The following is a 20,443-nucleotide window of genomic DNA, read 5'->3' on the forward strand; positions in this document are numbered from 1 at the left end:
TCTTCCAGGTTTAAAACCTGTGCGATTATGATCTGTGCTGGCCTCCAGCCTTTTACCAACACAGAAAAAAGCTTTGTCCGTACAAATGCACTGATGTTTATGCGGTCCTCTTTTATCTTAGCCTGAAGGAAAAAAAAATCTGCATTGGAAGCACAGTATTAACTTGGTAAGATTGGTGAAAACTACTTGCAGCTCTGTGAACAGTTTTCAAGTTTGTAGGTGATACTTGGTTTTCAGTCTGTACGTGAAGTTGATCTATTTAAAGAAGCTGAAGTCATGCTTATTTTTCTGTATTGAAGAACTTGAATTAGTGTGATCTTTATTGTTAAAGTTCTGTACGTACGAGAGGCATTTACATCTAGCATACGTCATTTTGGCAGATGTTGCAGTTTTAAAAAATACTTCATCGTCACTGCTCTGGCCCACAGAAGCTGAAAGAACTCATTCCCTCTCGCAGCATTCTGCAGCTAGCTCTAAGAAACCTGCATTCAGTTTATTTGTTTTTGGAGGACTGTGTCCTGTAAGTACTGCACAGTATTTCTTTTAATCAGTTTGAATGTGTACCTGTTTTTCTATCCACTTCTCATACTGTGTTTCCGTAGGTACGTGGAAGCACGTCTGTTTTTAAGCAAAACCAGCTTGGGTTTTCTCCATTTTACCCCGGAAAGACGGCCTATGCCGGTGGTGCAGCTGTAAGATCAAGGCAGCCAAAGACGGAACCTTATCAGGTATGAGAAAAGTAGTGTAGTGGGAAATAGTGATGGAAATAAAAAAAGCAGCACTGCCAAAGGAGCTTTGAGCAGGGAGCTGAATATGTGGTAACAGTTGCTCTTCTGCCCTCTTGGTCTACAAAAATAGACGTCTGAGATTGATTTCTGTTTAAATTCTTTAATGACAGTTTTTACCACAGGTAATACTTGTCAGAAAGAACAAGAATGACAGTTTGGGCTAGTTGTTGGTAGTTGGGGTTTCCTCTGTTGTTAGGTCTTTCAAAAAATTCCATTTAAGTGCCATTGTCTGCCTCTGACTACATTACGTTAAAATAACTTGATGCAAAAAAGCCAATGACAGCATAACTTTGAAAACTTGTGTTTATGGTAGCAAAAGCTACAGTAGTCAAACCTGGCTAATATTTATCTGTGGATCTTCTTTTCCAAGCATGCCTACATTCATGCTATGGATATGTTGTATAAACCTGCAGTCTTTGAAAATATCTAAAATCAACTTTGCTGATCCTTTGTTCTTCTGGTACACAGAGGCATGCAGGACTAAATGCAGTCCCAAGATAAGCAGTAACATGCTTTCTGTTTTGAACGATTCATATAGTTCTTGGAGAGAGTTATTTGCCCCCAAGAGTTCTTGGAAATAGCAAATAAAAACTGCTGACAACTCTGATTAGCTAGAGCTGAATCGAAAAGGAAAGTCAAATCAGGTTTGGTAGGAATGTATTTAAATGAAAGTGACTTTTATCGATAAATCAAAAGGAATTTGAAGAAAATGAAAACGCGGGTTTGCTGGCTCTGTTCTGACAGTCCATTTGTGCAACGGAAAAAGGGCAGTACAAGTACCTCACTTACGGGAAACCTTGAAACCTTGTGGTGCAAAGCTGGGAACCCTCTTTGGTCGGCTATTTTTGTTTTTTACAATATTACTGCATTATGGTAAAAAGAGGAACCAAAATACTAGGCTTTTAAAGGAGAGAGTAGCTTGCTTCTTGCTGCTTGCTGTGAATGACAGCAAGGTACTAGAGAGTCCAGCGAAGGGCCACCAAGAAGATCAAGGGACTGGGAGCACCTCTCCTCTGAGGAGAGGCAGGGACTGCTGGGCCTGTTTAGCATGGAGGAGAGGAGGTTTGGGGGGATCTTATTGGTGTATATAAATACCTGAATGGATGGTGCAAAGAGCATAGAGAGCCATTGTGTTTTCAGCGGTGCCCAGTGCCAGGTCAAGAGGCAACAGGCACAAACTGAAACGTGAGGCTCTGTCTGAGCATCAGGAAATGCTTTTGCACTGTGCGGGTGACGGAGCCCTGGCACGGGTTGCCCAGAGAGGCTGTGGAGTCTCCCTCTTTGGAGGTCTTCAAGAGCTGACTTGACATGGTCCTGGGCAGCCTGCTCGGGGTGGCCCTGCTTGAGCGGGGGGGTAGACCAGGCGATCTCTAGAGGTCACTTCCAACCTTAACCATTCTGTGGTTCTGTGAGTCTCACTTGTGTTTTTACATGCTGCGTGGTCTGCTTCCTGTCTTCACATCGTGTGATAAGCACAGTGTGGTTATATGAGGGGTTTAACCTGGGAAGAAAAAAAGTCACACCAAAGGAAGTTTTCGACTGATATTTGAAGTTGGGTGGTGCAAATAAACAGTTTACTTTTTCAGTGTAATGTTTAGATCTGTTACAGTTTAAATCAGATCTTTATCTTTTAAGACAAAGATTTGCAGCCAACTTTAATCTTGGGGGAAGGGAGGAAGCAAGAGAGAAGTAAAACTAGTTCCTGGTTATGATTGTATACACTGATTTTAAGATGGTACACTTAGACCATCGTGAAACTCTGAGGTCTGTGTTGTTACTGAAAATGCTTTCTGTACCACAAGCCTTTTCTTGAGTTCTGTTTCCCTGATTACTGCTTCGGAGGCCTTAGCAGTCCTAGCATCATCCGTCTTGACCTTTTACAAGTACGGAGTTCTTTTATTGCTCGTGCAACAAGCACGTGCAAGATGCACTGAGGCCCAAGGTAAACTTCATTAAACTCCGAACGTATTCTCTTCTTTATGGCTTAAACTCCCAGTGACTGCATTTTTCTCTGTCATCAGAATATATTGATTGTATCATCAGTGTAGCCTTGGGACGTAAAATACATGCCTCTTTAGCTCAGAATTGACCATTGTAACACTTAAAATGCTAATTTTTCAGGCACAAAAGAGAGCGAAAGCTGGACAAGAAACTGTGCGGTCCCACGCTACCTTGAGTACCTCAGCACGGCGCATCTTGGAGGCAGTGGAGAAGCTGTCAAGCCCTTTGTTGGTAAATAGCACTTCTTTTAATCTGTTTTTGCTTCATGTGTTTATAAAACTTAGTAAATGTGCCATCAAAGCATAAAGATAAAATTATTCTTCCTTACGTTGTGGCCGGTTTAATTTATTGCGCTGTTTTTTCAACAGGATGCTAAAAGAATGGCATCTGTTTTGCTCCTGTGTTGTGTAAGTTGACCATGAACCCCCACATTTTTGTTGCAGGGAACCCTCTCTCTCAGGAGAAAAAAATTGCCCTCTAATAGTTATGCTTTGTTTTTTCCTCAGCCTCCGGACATAGATAAACTGGATATTACTGACTTCCAGTCCAAACGAAGAAAGGTAAGAACCAATAATGTCTTAAGCTGAGGTAGATAACTTTTTCAATGCTTTATCACTATTAGAAAAATTTTCTCAAACCTCAGTGACAACATAGACATCAAATCAAGTTAATATTGGCATGTATCCACAGTAGATGATGGGCTGTGAAGATTACTCAGGTTAAGAATTATGTTATCTTTGTAAGTTGAGAGCAACAACTCTAGAACACACCAAGTCGTTTTATCTTGTCCCCCAACTTGGGGTGAAGCTGCATATTAAAATTCCTGTTGAGGCAAGTTTTCTCTTGAAGAAATGATCACAAATAGAAAAATACTGATTGAGTGGTCATATAGACTTTGTACAGACTTCCGTGTTCATTCGGGCACAGAAAACTAGTTTTTGTGCTTTTTATCACCATTCAAAGTAAAGAGGAGGAAAATTGTTAATTTCCGACGCTATAAATCTTACGCTCCTAAAATCCTATTTGGAGGTAGCACAGAACTGGTGAGAATGCTGTGGTAAAGCATGATTTCCTTTCATTTTGTTTAAAAAATGAAAACTAGTCATCTTTTTTTGATGACTTTAGTTAGGGGTATCATTAAATTGCAAAACTGTACCAGGCACAATAGCTCTTGGTGTATTAAATGCCTAACTGGGGGAATTAATATTTTTCATTTTTACCTTTAAAACCAGCGATGAACCATCGTTGGAGTCTGATAAATTTTCCATAAAATTAAATGGGCATCTCTTTCTGCAAAAACATCTGTGTTTCCAGTATCAGTCTGAGTGTACAAATGACCACTTGTTAAGTGTATGGGCTTCTTAGGCTGCAAATCAAAGTGGACAGTAATACTGGTTGCTTATTGCTTTTAACTCTTTCAATCTCTGTATTGTTTAGCCAGCACAATCTCCATTTGGTAAAGTTCTAAAATGAATGTAGCAGCAACTGCTTAGTTTTTAGGGGGGTAGAGGTTTTTTTTTTTCTTTTTCTTTTCCGACGCTATAAATCTTACGCTCCTAAATTCCTATTTGGAGGTAGCACAGAACTGGTGATAATGCTGTGGTAAAGCATGATTTCCTTTCATTTTCTTTAAAAAATGAAAACTAGTCATCTTTTTTTGATGACTTTAGTTAGGGGTATTCTTGGGCTTATTAAATTACAAAACCCTTAGATGACCACTTGAAGATCAGGTGACTGAAGGAAATAACAAGATGTGCAAACTTTTCATCTTCTGTTCTAATGAGCAAAGGGACAGTGTCTCAAGAAGTTTCTGTGCTAATTCCTTGATTGGATGGATGTATAATTAAGTTTACAATCACTTCAGAGTTTACAAACATCTCAGATTTCCTGGACCATCTTTTCACCATCTGCCAAATTACAAGGGCATGGAGAAGTGAAGTATATCATAAATATTATCCAAATAACTAAAACCAAATCTGGTGTGAATTCTCAGTTATATTATAGCAATACACCTGTGATAAGGCATTAAGAAAGATCTGCCAGATTTGCAACAGAGAGCCTGAAATTGTCAGCCACTAAATGAATGTTGCACGCAGCTGTCAGTGGGTGAAAGGAGATAGATTGTCTATTCATAATACTAGAATTCATAATGGTGGCGGGAGAAGGGTAGCCCGTGATGAGAAGCAATTATTTGCTGAGGAGACGATCGTGTGTTTTCCTGCTAAAGTGAACATGCGGTTGACGGAACACTTGTGCACTCAGGCTAAACTTCTGCAGTGGGTAGCAGTGATGTGGTATTTTTCTTATTTCAAGGAGCTGTACCAGGCAGAATAGCTCTTGGTGTATTGAATGCCTAACTGGGGGAATTAATATTTTTCTTTTTTACCTTTAAAACCAGCAATGAACCGTCGTTCACTCGAAGTAGATTTGTGAACTTACATAACACATGTCTTATTCAAGGTTTCAAACTGAATGTAATATTTTTTAGAAAGATGTATTTTTATATACTTTAGAGAGAGTGTGAATTCTATTACTAAGAGCTGGGAGATACTGTGAAATTAAAGCTGCAGCGTAAACAAAAATTTCCTGTTGGTATTGATTTGAACAATAGCATGCTTCCTAAGACTGTATTTTCTGATCCTTAAGACCGCAGGCGGAGCCATCGGTAAATCTTGTAGCCTTTAGGGTTTGTTTTCTGTCTGACAGTTCAGTTAAGTCAGTTTTGCAGAACACGCAGTGGTCTGTGTTAAAAATTAACTCTGGTCTGTGAAAATGCTTTGAAAAGGGAAGTCAAACCCACTACGTGAAGTGCATCTAATGCACATGTAAAGCATTGGATCATATTTTAATGAATGAGATTATTGTAAGACTGACAAGTTGGTTTTTTTGAGTGTGTTCTATTGTTTGTGTAACTTTGAAGAGGGAAAATGTAGGGGATGTGAAGCCCAGAAGCCTGTATAATTAGTTGCTTAACACTTCGAATGTTAAATTAATGAATTAAGCTACTGAAAAAAAAAAATCACAGTGTGGGCAGAGGAAAAGATAGGAGCATATTCTAGGAACATGGGTTATTTTAATTATGGTAGCATGAATTATTTTGTCTATGAAGCTAACTGCCAAATTTTGAAATGGAATTCAGTCAGACTTTGGCTACTTATATATAGCTTTATGGATTTCGTTACTGGTTTTCTGGTGATTTCCCTCTACAAGTTGAACGGTCTTCAGAATTTTCAAATCGTATTCACTGAGTGCCAAGACCGATGGGGGGAGGTTTATAGTTCTGTAATTTGTTTTCATCAATAAATATTGGAATTAATTTGGGTGGACGTAAGGATAAATTGATTGCTGTTTCCCTTTCAAAACTGGAATCCCAGAATGCATTCCAGCCTCCACCTGTTAAGAGACTTGTGACACCAACGGTAAACCGTCAACCGATGCGTTATACGCGGTATTCTGAACCATCACCGACTTCAACTACTCAGTCCAGCAAAATTTGCCAGAGAGTAGACACAAAGTTCCAAGTGAGTACATTTTTGAGTCCTTATGTGCCTGTTTTTTTTTTCCAGTCTTGGAATGTTTCTCAAACCAATTGTTATCCTATCTTTGCAAAAAGTACTGATAGTATGTTTGAGGCGAGCTTTAAGGCAGTGGGAACCATTGTGAAATAGATTGAGCTTTTATGGATTTAATTCTGTTTTTGGAACACTCAGTGTCTTGTGGTTGTTTTCACGATGTCATGATGTGCTATTGAGTCATCCTGTTCTCAGTGAAAGAATATTAAAAGACAGAAATGTTTTCCTTTTATATTCTCATGTACACAAAGCTGTCACTGATGAAACATGCTCGTGTTCTGTGTAAACTATTCCAGGTGAGCTATGTGCTCCAAGTGAGAGTTCTGACAATGTGCTGAGTTATCGGTTTTGATTGCTTTGGAGTAGATGGAGTCTAATAAATTTTCCATAAAATTAAATGGGCATCTCTTTCTGCGAAAACATCTGTGTTTCCAGTATCAGTCTGAGTGTACAAATGACCACGTGTTAAGTGTATGGGCTTCTTAGGCTGGAAATCAAAGTGGACAGTAATACTGGTTGCTTATTGCTTTTAACTCTTTCAATCTCTGTATTGTTTAGCCAGCACAATCTCCATTTGGTAAAGTTCTAAAATGAATGTAGCAGCAACTGCTTAGTTTTTAGGGGGGTAGAGGTTTTTTTTTTCCTTGTTTGTTCATAAATGACAGAAAACAGAAAAGTATGTCCCTTTTACGGGGTTGGTAAACACAAGTTTTGATGAAAACTCTCCCCCCCACACACACAATTTTTGTCATTTTGTTTAAAATAATTACTTTCTTTGTTAGAGGATTTGACAAATTTGATTTAGTGTTCTATCAGTTTGTCCTCAATGCTGAGTGAAGCAGTGTGCTTACTTTAGCCCCAAAATTTAACTGAACTGTACCCACAATGCTGAATTAGGGAACAACGTTAAGTAGGTGAGGTGTATTCAGTGCTATAAAATTAAAAATAAATAAATAAAATAAAAACCACAAAAAACCACATAAAGTGGTTGTTGGTACTTTGTGTATTCTGTACATATTCAGCTAAGTCTTGAACTAAACTTAACTTGCAGGGGATGAGAGAGAAGACTTTGCCTGCAGAACAGCGAGCAGAACCATCTGAAAGGTATGACATCTATTAATTTAAAACTTACTTGAAGGAAGAAAGACATCTCCTTTTTCAGTACGGTCTGCACCTGAAAGGTGGTGACAGTTCTCAGTAAAAGGAATGGGAAATCCAATGAAAATTTTGTATTTTGAGGGAGCTGCAAAGTCTGGATTGTGTTTGAAGATCAATATAACTTTGAGAAAATTGTTGTTTTTATGAACGGAAGGAAGATGAGCAAGAATAAAAGTACTGATACACCACTTTTTATCCCAAGTTTATCTTCTGAGTAGGATACGAAGATGGGAAATGAGGCACGTTTTCTGTATCCACAGAAAGGATCTTTGCTATTGGAGGCCTAATTTTTTCCTTCTACAGGAAATATGGCTCATTTTGTAGTTTAACTAAATCTGTAGCGTTACAAATTTTGCTTTGACAGATATTTCATGGTTTATAACTCAGTTTACTTATAACAAAATAATTTGTCCCTCCTAATGTTCCCTAGGGGAAAAGCTATTAGTTTTAGCTATTTAATTGCTTGCAGTTTGAAAGCTCTGTCCTAATGGGATGATTCTTTCTGAAGTATTCTTTAGAAGGTGAAGTAGGGGAAGTGAGTTACAGTTCAGGAGGATGTTTATTGATGTGTTTTTTTCTTTATTTTTTAAGCAAAAACATGGAGGAAGATTTATGATTTATTATTCTTTTTTTTAATACTCCTTTCATGATGAAGTTAATTGTCTGCTTTGAGTTCACATGAAGACCATGTGTTCTTTAGAATCATTTGAGGCCAAATGCTAACTCATCTCTAAAATAAAAAAAATCCAGCAGAATTAATTGAATTTCTTCTTGAGGAGACTGCTTTGTGTTATACTGCTTTCTTGGTTTAGGTCAAATGAGTTATCCTCCAGATAATATTGATGGCTCTTCCTTCTGGGTAAATGGTGTTTTGGGTAATAATGCTTGAGTTAAGGGACTTTGCACTCGGTTTTTAGGGGGTCGCTCTTTTCAAAGAACAGTAGCAGGGAATTTTGTTGACTCTATGCTCATCTGCCAAGCAATTCTTATGTGACCATGGGCATTCTTTGGCTTGCAGAAAGAACTCAACACTTTGTTTTGGCATCTAAAAGTTGGACTTCACAACAACCACCTTTTTAGGGGTGGAAGCGACTGGCTTTAAGGTTCTGGTACAGGTGCAATCAGGTGCTGGGTTGTAATTATGTTTTTTTCAAACTGTTCTAAATTGTCTCTGTTAGAACTCCTTTCTACTTCTCCATTTAGGAAGGAGATAGAGCAAACTCATACTGCTTTTGATTTCGTTCACAAAGTTTATTGCAGTGCCCTACCTTTTGTTTGTAGAGTAGGTAGTGGTGGTAGTGTTTTTTGTGATGCTGGTCTCTGTTGGGTGCCATGTTCTGGAGCAGGAGCACCACACTGATCTGCTGGCAAGAGTCCCTTTGGACAGTTGAGTTGGAATACTCAGTAAATCTCTGGCCCACCAATGCTATATATCTATGTGTGTGTGTGTGTGTGTATATATTTTAAACCTGAGTCCAATTGTAGATTAGACTTGCTTGAAGGCTGACAATTGTCTTTGCCCCCTTGAAGCTCACAGGTGTTAACAGAAAGAGGAATATGGGCTGTTATGGGCAAGCGATAGTTGTCTGAATGAAGATCTATTTTGATGTAAGACTTTTTTCAGAATTCTAATGGATTGACAGTTTGGATTAGAGAAAAGTCTGAGCATCTGCCTTAGGGATCTGTCTTCCTCTATGCAGTTACAGTGCTAAGCAGGCTGTTGTCAAGTATTTGACAAGTTTAGACCAGTTCTCCTCCTCAGTATTGTGGGAGTTTGACCTGGTGTCTTCCAGTGCGATCTAATGCACTTCTGTACTGACTGACTGGTTGGCTGCAAGATAAGCTTTGATGTCACGGTTTTTCCAGGCATACTTCATTTTCTTGCCATAGTACTTTTGTTAGAGTTATTCCCTATTCCACTTCTGGTTTGGGTTATTTTTTCCCCATTTGCTCTTGGATTAGGATATCTTTCTGGTTTTGAGCTAGGCTTTTTTAAGTACCAGAAAAACGCCTTTGTATGCCTTACAAAAGGGATCTGTATTCATGTCTGAAAAGACTTCTGGAATGTTGGCATACCCAAACACCTCTGCTGTTCCTGCTGATGGCCACATGAAAGCCAGAGCTGCTTCTGAAGCTTAGGCCATATTACCTTGCCACACAAGTCTAAGGCGTCCCTATTCTATCAGAGCTGTTGGCAGTGTTTCCCATGTGTATGTGTGCATATGTGCACTCTTTCTGTATTTTTGTGAGCTGTTCTTTTATATCCCTGCAAAAGATACACGTGCATCGCAGAATCAGAGAACCAGTCCTATTTAAAGGAAGCACTGGAAAATAACAATCTAAATCAGCTCTTCTATTTCAGGTCTTCTGGCTTAGTCATTGTTCCCGTGTGAACGGTGCACTTATGTATGTCCTTTTCATTGCTGCTGTTAATAAAGTTTTTCCTATTTAGAACATCAAGTATTTACCAGCGTTTAGCAATTTGTGAGACAGCTTTAGTTTTTTTCTGATCAGCAGGTTTCAATTCTAGGACTAATAACAGCTCTAATATCTTGAAAAAAAAATTTGGCTGGTAATTTTTTTTTCTCTTGTTTCCCCCAACTTCTGTACTGTCGTGTGCTAGCAATGTGACCAGCTACAAATTCAGTACTGCTGCGTCCAATGGTCTGTCTTCAGGAGTGAGTAGCGGAGGTGGCAAAATGAGAAGGGAAAGAGGAATACACTATTTATCAAGAGCTGTACAAGAACAGGTAAGTGACTCTTAAATTAATTGCTGTCACTGAGCTTACTGAAGTAACTAGCTAAGTGTGTCAGTTTTATTGCATCATAGTAAATTATAACAATACCGCTTTATTTTTGCATTGTTTTTGTTTTCTTGTGGGTTTCAGAGCAGGCTCCAATTGATTTCCTGTGTTTGAATACCTGAACTTTGCTTATGTAATTTTGAAATTTTTAATTCTCTTACCTTGGAGATTCTTCAAACTATAACATTTCTCGTTAGCAATTGAATGAATGAGTCCTAAGAAGAGAAGTTTTGGTGAAGGTTTGTATAGTTTTTCTACAGGAATGATACTTGAAACGAGTGCCAAGTATAAAAAGAAAAAAAAAGCTTAATTTTTGGTTTCATATTTAAGTCATACAGAAAGATACAGGCCAAGAGTGTGAAAAAGAGTAGTAGAAGAGAGCATTCTGCATGTCTGCTAACGATGACTCAGTTTTTGATACTCACCAAACTCATTGTGAGAGAGTTTTTTTCTCATTTTAATAGGAAAAATCTATTCCATAAAACTATGACCATGAATATTCAGATTATTTTTTCTTTTATTGGATGTTATATAAGCTGCCTGTAAGTTAATTTAAGTATTTACGTTAACATTAAGTATTTAATTAATATTAAGTTAATATTAAGTATTTAAGTTAATTTAAGTTTCAAATCATTAAATGGGACTTCCAGATGATGCAATATAAAGAAATCATAAACACTGTTGTTTATTCCTGTAACGCAAATAAAATAATGGTCCAAATATCAAAAGTTCCATAAACTTTTCAAATCAAAACTGTGAAACAGATGTAAGCTACAGGATGCACTGAATATCAGTAGTACCAACTTACATCCCTGCCTAGTCATTTCTAAGTAGATCATGATAGTACTGTACAAATTTTGGTCAGATTTCCTATGCCATTTAAAACATAACTCATCCAATCTTAGTAATCAAATAAAGTAAGTGGCAGGGATGAAAATTGAAGTTGTTAAGAGGCTGTTTTCTGATTTTTATATTTGCATCCTGATACATGGTATAGACTGTATTTACCAGAACACAATCTTCAGTGCTGCTAGTCTGACTTTCTTTGGTGCTTTTTGTGTTTAGTTTGGTTGTTGAACCTACCTGCTTCTTTAAACATTACCTTTTTCCACGTTCACTGCTGTAATGACTTTAGAAACTTTGGCAGCTATCCCGCCTAATTTTGCAAGAGGAACACTTTCTCACTTGTCTTGAGAGTGTACTCTTAATTGAAGCCATGCGAGGGTAGTTAGAAAGGATGATGCTTCTCCAGAGCTTTGATGACTAAAGTATAGAAAAGAAAGAAAAAAAATGTGATCTGTGCGTCTCTGTTCTGCACAGGTTTTGAGTTAACTTTCAGTGTTCTTGCTGTACAGTTGTTGAATAGAGTATAATGTGGAAGCAGGCCTGCCATAAATTAAAATGACGTGGTAGACAGAGGTGGGGAGATCGGGATTTCTTCTGGAAACTTGCTTTCTCTTAATTTGTATGGATTTTTGTTCTATTTAATTTTGTTAATAAATTGGGTGCGATGGGGTGAGAAAGTAGTATGTCTTGTATAAGAAAAATTAAAATTTGCAACTTTAGGAAGTGGAGGAACCAGTGCTACCGAACATACCCCTACCCATCAGTGCTGCATCGCTGCCTCAGTTCAATTCTAGTTTCGTTGGTAGTAGCGCTGTCTCAGCGTCACCGAGCGCTGTTTCAACAGCAGCAATGAGCACGGCAACTCCAGCAGCTGCGACGGGCATGGCAAATCCATCAGAGGTGGAGGGCATGACAGATCCATCAGAGGTGGAGGGCATGAAAGATCCATCAGAGGTGGAGGACTTGACAGATCTATCAGAGGAGGAGGTGGAGGACATGATTTATACAACGGCGACGTCAGGCATAACGTGTTCAACAGTGCCCTCAGGCTTGACATGTCCAATAATGGCGGCGGGCATGCCATACCTGCTGATGACAAAGGACATATCAAGGTCAACAGCGGCAACGACAAGCGTGGCAAATTCAACGGAGGCGGCAGGCATGGCAGATGCAGCAGCGACGGCGGCGGGCAAGGTAAATCTTTATGCTATAAATAATGTTTACAATGAGTATACTGCTTTATTGCGAGTTGACTTTTTCTGTGGTGCTCATGAAACTAACAAATATTAGTTTCTATGCAGCTGAATGAATTGGGGTTGTATGCCAGTTTGGGGAAAAAGGCATAAATGTTTTGATTCTGCTTCTCTCAGTCTTAGAGCCTGCCAACTCCCATTTAACGTGATTGTATAACTGCTTCAAATGCTGTGGAAGTCTGCGGGGGAAGGGGGGTGTGGACTTTATGCCAAGTTATTTATAGTGGTTTTGGCAGGGGTAGAGTTAATTTTCTTCGTAGTAGATGATGCTGTGTTGCAGATTTGTGAGCAAAACAGTGTTGGTAAGGCACTGGTGTTTTAGCTGTTGCTGAGCAGTGCTTACACAGTGACAAGTCCTTTTCTGTTTCTCACGCTGCCCTGCCAGCGAGGAGGTCGGGGATGCACAAGAGGCTGGGAGGGCACTCAGCCAGGACAGCGGAGCCCAGAGGACCGAAGGGATATTCCACACCATTTAGCATCGTGCTCAGCAATAAATGCTGGGGGAAAGAAGGGGAAGGAGTGGGGAGTATGTACAGGGTTATGGCATTTGTCTTTCCAGGTAGCCATTACATGCGATGAGTCATTAATGCTACCTCAAATTTAACAACTTTACTTCTTTACTTCCAGTTCTTTTCCCTGTTCCACTTGGAGGGAGTGAGCGAGTGGCTGTGTGGTGCTTAGTTGCCTGCAATGGTTAAACCACAACTTTATTTAAGTTATTAAATTAGAGGTAACGTGGTCATATAAGCCTCACATAGAATGAGCCTAGGGTGCAATAATTGGCATATTATTGCAATAAAATAAACATTAATCTGTTCCAGAGTACTTGAAATATTTTTTGTACGGTTTGAAGTAGACAGCTGCTTTAACATGTTGAGGTGTTTGCTGAAGTTCTTGGAGTATCATTGGGCTGAGTTTGCCGTTCTTCAGCTTCCTGGCTTGCTTTTCCGTGCATTTAGACCTAAGTAGCATCTCCAGCTTTTCCTCTCAGTTTCTGGAATTTGGTTTTGAAGATATTGTCCTATACCCACTTGGAAACTTCCCTGTGTTTTATTATTACTTTTATCTGCAAAATAACTCAAACATCAGGTTTTTCGACGTCACTGCGGGACTTCTGTTGGGTAGTGAATTCAGGTAGTTGTTGCTCTTAAATATAAACCTTTAATTCTTTTGAAAATACAGATACAACCAGCAAGTACTGTTAGCAGTCCTGAGTTTGCGTTTTCATCTCCAGTTGTGAAATCTACTGAGGCAGAAGTGCTACCTACGTCTTCTGTAAGTAAAATAATAAAGGAGCTTGACTTTTTTTCTTAGGCATTTAGTAGGCTGTTGCAGAACACTAAAGCAGAATCTGCCTTGATGGAGAAAAGTATGTAGGCTTCTGGCTTATAATTTGTCATTCAGCATGCGTGCTACAAATGTGAAGAGCAGCTTTCAGATTTGGTTTTGTGTGTGCATTCGATTGGAGTTCCTGTGGCTTGAGAATCTGAAAAACCTCTCTTGTTCATAGCAGATTGGGTTTACATTTAGTGTTCCCGTTGTAAAATCGGCAGAACTTTCTGGACCCAGTGGTACTCCAGTGACGCCCTTTCTTACCCTAGGTAACTGAAACTTTAGCACTTCAGATCTGAAGTGCTGATTTTCCTTTTTTTCTTTATTAAATCTTCAATCTGTCCTGTCTGCGCATGCTAGCAATTCCAGGCAGTGTTGGACTTCTGCAGTATTTTTCCAGTGACAGATCTGCTTTTATATTTTTTTTTTGTTTTGTTGCTTTTTGTTTTGCTTGTAATCATAAAGCATTGCAAAGTAAGTAGAATTTGTGAAGATTCTTATGTGAGAAGCATGAAAGCTGGAAATTCTTGTTTCTAACAAAAGTGAGTATAATCTGCTCTAACTAGGTCACATTGTGAAAGCTGTTTTTGTTTTCTTTTGTTTCAAAAGACACCACCACCTCAACCAACATCAACACACAGAAAGAGGAGGTCAAAGATTTTGCTGGTGGTCCCTTCACCACTGCCCACGTCTTAAAGGAAGGAAGCGTCTTAGACGTTCTAAAAAATCCTGGAGAGATAATGAACTCCTTTTAAAAAGATGCTGCAAAAAATACGCTAGCATTTTTTATTAAAAAAAAACCAACACACGACTTATGGTTAATAGAGTATCTGCTATAAATATGAATGTAGGAGAGCATTACATTAAGCGCTGCGTTTGTTAGGGTGCATCTGCCCCCTTCTATTCTAAGTGGTGTTTGTTGCTGGAAGTAAAACTGCAAGATGAAAAGCAGATGGGTTGCATCTCCTTTACGTGTTAGGATGTAATTGTAAATGAGGTACTAAGAGAATTAGCCAGATAATCGGTGTTTCATTTTAAGTAAATACAATTTGTGGAATTGAAAAGGAAATGTTTGTAAAACTCAACACTCCTGTCCCACCTTCAGCCCAGGTGAAGAAAGAATAGGAAAGAGCTTCAGTTCCAAATACATGGCGAAAGCTGCGAATCTTTGGGCCTTAGCTTACAATGGCTCCTGTGGATTAAAATTTAAACTGCAAACAGAAGTGGAGTGTTTTACGTTAAAAACCCTTTTCTGAATTTTGTTTTTAAGCAATTGCAATTGTTTTCAACAGTTTCATAAAGTGTGTCTGTGGAAAAGATATCTTTTAAGAAAAAGGGCTTTATTGAGTTTGATCTTTTCCCAAAAGTCTTCTTCTAACTTACATACTTGTTAAGAAGGCAGCACATTTCTCTGTTGGAAAGAGCTAAGTGAGAGAAAATACATTGTGCATTTTGTTTAAGGAAAGACCTCTGAGTGAAGTGACATTCACTTTCTTTATCGGTTTAAAAGAAGCAGAATCTAAATCCACATTGTTCAAAGACTTCATTTTTGACTAAAAAAAACCCAACAAACAAACCACAAAACAACTATGTTCAAGGTAGATTTACAAGCAACTTGAGCTGCTGTTTAAGATGCATTTCCTTTAGTCTTTCTGTATTAGTAGCTTGTCTTTCCTGTTAAAATTGCCACCTTTTAAATAAGGAGTTGTCCTGTGTCCGATGCATTTTGAAAAAGATTATAGAAAATTAGACAGTTGTTCAATTGTCTTGAGTTTTTATTATTTAATTAATATTCAGCATCTGTGGGAAAATACCGCATGGATTGCTGCTCCGAGTACAAACTTCTGTACAGTTACTGGAGTAGATTTGAGTCATCTGCTACGGAAGGAGGAGCTTTAGAAATTTGATTCGATTGGGCATCGCGTCTTAATCAAATTGTATTATTTCCATTCCACGTTGGACTGTCAGATTTCAGTCAGCTACTGTCTGTTTGTACTTGTATCGACCAGTGAAAATGTTGATTTAAAGCTTGCTTGGAAACAAAGAGTTAAATGAAGCTTTAACGAAATGTTCTGTTGTGACCCAGTGCAGCAGATGAAATTTCATCCGTTTAGATAAGATTTCTGGGGACTTCCTGTTGCGCTCGGTCTGAATGTCTAGTTGTAACCATTGGCACCTGAGTTGAAATTTTTGCCCTCTAGTAAAGTCACTTAGTTACATGTAGTGAGGTGCTGCGCTAACAGGAAGACTTTTTTTTCTTGCTTCCTAGACTTTGGATTGTTGAAAACACGCTCTTCTACGTCTGCACAACCTACAACAAGCACAGTGGTTTATACTAGGCCTGCAATAACAACTTTTTCTGCAGGTAAAGAGACTTCTAAACAAGCATCGTACTGGCAATCTGATACATGTGACCCTTTTCTGCAAAACAAAGACATAAAGGACAAATGTGTAACTTGTCAAGCTACTAAAGCCTCAACAGTTGAGAGTATGAAACAGACAGTAAGTTCAAGTCAATGCGACACCTCAAAGCCAGCAGCGCCCCCAGCAGGGATGCTGGGCTTTGGAGACAAATTCAAAACAGTACCTGGAACGTGGGATTGTGATACATGTCTTGTCCAAAACAAACCGGAAGCTACAAAATGTATAGCATGTGAGACACCAAAACCTGGAACGGGAGTAATGCCTGCTCTGACATGACCAGTGGTCACAGACAGCTCGGTGACAGTGACATCCTCCTCGAGCAGCACTGACACAACAGCCACTCTGGGCTTTGAAGACAAATTTAAGAAGGACAAAGGCTCTTGGGACTGTGGAATATGCCTTGTACCAAATAAGACGGAAGATAACAAATGTGTAGCCTGTCAGTCTGAGAAACCAGGTATGGTCCTTTTTTTCCTGTTGTTTCCATCCTAGCCTCTGTGAATCTTGTACAGAATAAAAGTACGTTGCATATATGGAATATTTTAAGCAACACGATTCCCAGGTACGGTTGATGGATTAGCGGCTGTCTGCAGGATTGGTTTACAGGCACTTCAGAGGTCTCAGCCCAGGTTCCAGCCTGTCGCATAAATTGAACTGATTGTGAAATGTATTAGTACGGAGCTGGATCAATGCAGATACCCCCGGCTTTGCAGCTGGTGAGGGAAGATGGCTGAAGTGGGTGACTTAATTTAAAAACAACATAGTGATTTTTCACTGGCGAAAATGAGAACTCCATAGAAAGAGTTAAAAATGACTGCGTTTTTCTCTTTCAAAAAATAAGTAAAAAAAATTACAGAATGTGTCCAAAATGCCTCTACTCACCGTTTGTATGTAATTGAGGGGAGATGTGAAGCCAGATTTCAAGACAGTGTAGTCTTAACTAGTCTTAAGCTAAAGCAGAGAGATGCCTATGAAGGTCAGTGGTAGGCTTCAAGAAAGCGAGTGACCCGCTGGATAACTTCTTCAGGGCAGTACTGGGTTGTTTCCCATTGTGTGTGACCGTAATTGATTTTGAGCGTGGTTGTATTGTTTTTAAAATACGATTCTAATTCTAACTTTGACTCTAAATGTCATTTAACATGCCATTACATCGAAAAACACCTGTGCAAATATATCGTGGAAGAAACAAATTAAGGTGGACTAGACCGGGCTTTTGTAATCATCCTGTGCGGTAAGACTGAAATTTCATGAGGTAAGATAATGGATTTCAGACAGAGTTGATTCTCTTGGACTTCCAACCTCTGAGCGGTCAGTCGGCATCTTTGTCTGAGGCTCTTGCCATTGCAAGGAGGAATTTTGGAAATGAGGGGTTTACTGTGACCATGGTGCAGTGAATTGCACGGTTACGTTGCACTTGTCAGGAGGAAGAGCGATGCAAGTAATACTAGGATAAAAGTTTTCTGCGTGTGCCGTGGAAGGGAAGAGCCATTCTTGTCTTTCCGGTTTTGAATTTGAAGCGTTATCTTCTGCTTCTCTCTTAAAAGGCACCTTTTTTTTAAAAGGCACCTGTCAGGCCTCTTTATGGAGGTTACACTGTGGTCAACAGCAGCAGAAGCTTGTGTGCTGAACAGAGTTGTGTGTTGTTTGGAAGCTTTGAGTTCCACTCTGGTTTTTTTGTTTGTTTCTTTGTTTCTTTGTGGGTTTTTGGTGGCTTTTATTTTTTTCAGGGGCGGGGGGGGGGGAGTTGCGGAGTAGTTTTGAACATTTCTGTGGGATTTGACAAATCAAATTTAAAAGTTAATGTTCATTTTATAGTTCATGTTCAAACAGGATGGTTAACTGTCTTGTTTGTCTCACAGAGGGTCCAACACCTGTGACCAGTAGCAGTGCATCTGCATTTTCTGCTCCTTCTGGAGAATTTCTGGATTTAGACAAATTTAAGAAGCCTGAAGGAAGCTGGGATTGGGAGACCTGCTTGGTTCAAAACAAAGCAGAGGCCACGAAGTGTGTAGCCTGTGAAAGTGCAAAGCCAAGCACCAAAGCAGAGCTCAGAGGTAATACTTAATGATTAAAACGAGGATGCATATTCTGTGATTTATTTTTTGGTTTGCTCTGATTTTTTTTATTTTCTTACCTGTTAAGCACAATTATTTTTTCCTTTGAGGTGTGGCAAAATTATTCGTTTTTCCTGTAGGAATATTGCCTAGATAACTTCTGTTTCCACACTTTTCCCCAAGAATAAGTTTATCCTTTTTAGAGAAAAGCTTTCATTAATGACGTGCTTGTTCTTTACATGCCCTACACGTTGTTCATTTGGAGTTCAGACTAAAAACATGATCTTTCAAAGAAGTTCGTATACTTTTTAAAGCCAGGTGGTGGGCAGAAAACACAGTTGTGAAAAGTTTTATGTAGAGAGGAAGCATGGGGTTTTCTTGTTTGTTTTACTGTTTGGTTGGTTGTTTGTTAAACAGTTTTGACTGGAAAGATCAGGACTAGAATGTAGTTCAAACCTTCACGTACTGCAGATACACCGTGGGTTACGGACTTGACATTCACTTATTTCTGCAGGTTTTGGTGCTGCGGCTGCGTCCACAAAATGCTGCCTTGCCATCATTTACATTCGGTGTTCACTCAGAGTGTTCAGGTGCAGAGTCTGCAGCTGCCTCACAGTTTATTTTGGGAAGGACAGAAGAGAAGCAGTACTTGCAAACCAGTACTTCAGGTAAACAGAGTATCTTTTGTCTTCACTTGTGCGCTTATGTCCATCAAGTAAGACCTCTGAAACCATACTAGAAAAAATCTGCGGGATTTGATATGTTCATGTACTAGAGCTTTAGAAAAAGTTTAATTCCTATATGCAGCATGTCTTCTGTCCTGGTTATTGATACGTACGCAATTAGTAGCAATCCCTTTTTTGATCTCAACACTAGGTTTAGACAAAAAATTGCGACACCTTAAGGAACCTGTCCTGCATCTCATACAAGCACAGAAGTTGCAGTGTCTCAATGCTAGCAGTACAGTTGGTGGTAAAATCTTTAGTAGGGTGAAATAGAGGCCTCACACTTTTCAGAGAAAAAAAGAGATTATTCCCACATACTTGCAACTATGCTGCAGAGTGTACTGCTGTTACTCTAGTGCTACAAAGGTCCAAAAATCACTGAACAGTTATTAGCCAGTTTTGTATTCCTTTAATTTGTTGAAAGACTGCAGTAGAGGATTGAAGTTTTTATTGAGGATCACTGTGTGGAAAAATTCTGATTGTTAAATGTCATTTGTATGACTTAAGAACCGCGTTTTGGAGTACAGAATTCAGTATTAATTCCAGAAGGGGTAAGGGGAAGGACATTAGCTAGTAATCCCGAACAAAAGCAGTGTATAGAGCTATACTGATTTTAATCGCAGTATTCTTACAGTTGGTCTGTTACTGAACAGATATGTTTTGGGGAGATATGGTGGCCAGGGAGGCGTGTGTGTTTGTGTGCTTCCTCTTCTAGTTAAGGTTCTGGGGTCTGGTTTAGTCAGGAAAATTCGATGAGGCACCTTGTGTAAAAGGAAATGTTAACCAGCATTTTTCAACACGGTGTAGTCCCTTAAAAGTGTCATAGATGAAAAGAGGCCATAACCGCTGGGGGAAAAAGTTAGTGGGAAACTGAGAGCAGGATCACATTCAGTAGTGAGAGAGCAGCAGCCTAGGGAAAGCTGATGAATGACTGTAACAGATAGTTCTATTTTAAGTGTAAAACAACACTCAGTACTTTATAATGGTGGTCTTACCAGAGGGTTCTTCTCCATGGCTCCTAAAAGCATGTCTTGAAGGCATTCGAGTGCAGTGAACTTAAGCTGTAAGAGTTGGGCTGGTAAGCTTGGCCTGATTTGAAGCTGTAGGCATGGGGCTATAATTTCTGAACAGGCTACAAAAGAAACTGTACCACTGTGCTTTTCAGTGCTCCGTTTAGCAAAGCCATCAAATTGTTGCAGGCAATTGATGTTGTTCTTCTAAGAGCACCTGAAAGATATTTTTGTTTGAAGAGTTCAGAGGTACCGGTTAATACTGGTTCAGATAATTACAGCCAGCTCTTGGTGTTTGTGACCAATAAAGTTTGTGGCTCCAAAAGGAGTGGGTTAGTGCTAACTGATTAACTGCTGTATATGCAGAAATATGGAATCTGATTACTTATGCAGAGAGCACTTAAAATGTATTGTTTTGCTGGCTCTCAGTGAGTTGCATCTTAATGCTACCAAGGAATAAGCTTTTTGCTCCTGGC

General features: G+C 39.2%; 1 protein-coding gene and 1 long non-coding RNA gene across 2 annotated transcripts in view; one reads left to right on the forward strand and one right to left on the reverse strand.

Moving 5' to 3' along the window:
* LOC310902202 (uncharacterized protein C6orf52) overlaps positions 1–20,443 on the reverse strand; it is a 112,386-nt gene that overhangs the window by 69,383 nt on the left and 22,560 nt on the right. The gene's annotated exons all lie outside the window — the stretch shown is intronic.
* LOC310902204 lies at positions 396–2,928 on the forward strand. Its single transcript, XR_014586555.1, has 3 exons — positions 396–520; positions 603–728; positions 2,910–2,928. It is a non-coding gene; the product is annotated as an uncharacterized lncRNA (long non-coding RNA).

Source organism: Anser anser (assembly GCF_964211835.1).
Source record: "Anser anser genome assembly, chromosome: 7".
Classification (NCBI taxonomy): Eukaryota; Metazoa; Chordata; class Aves; order Anseriformes; family Anatidae; genus Anser; species Anser anser.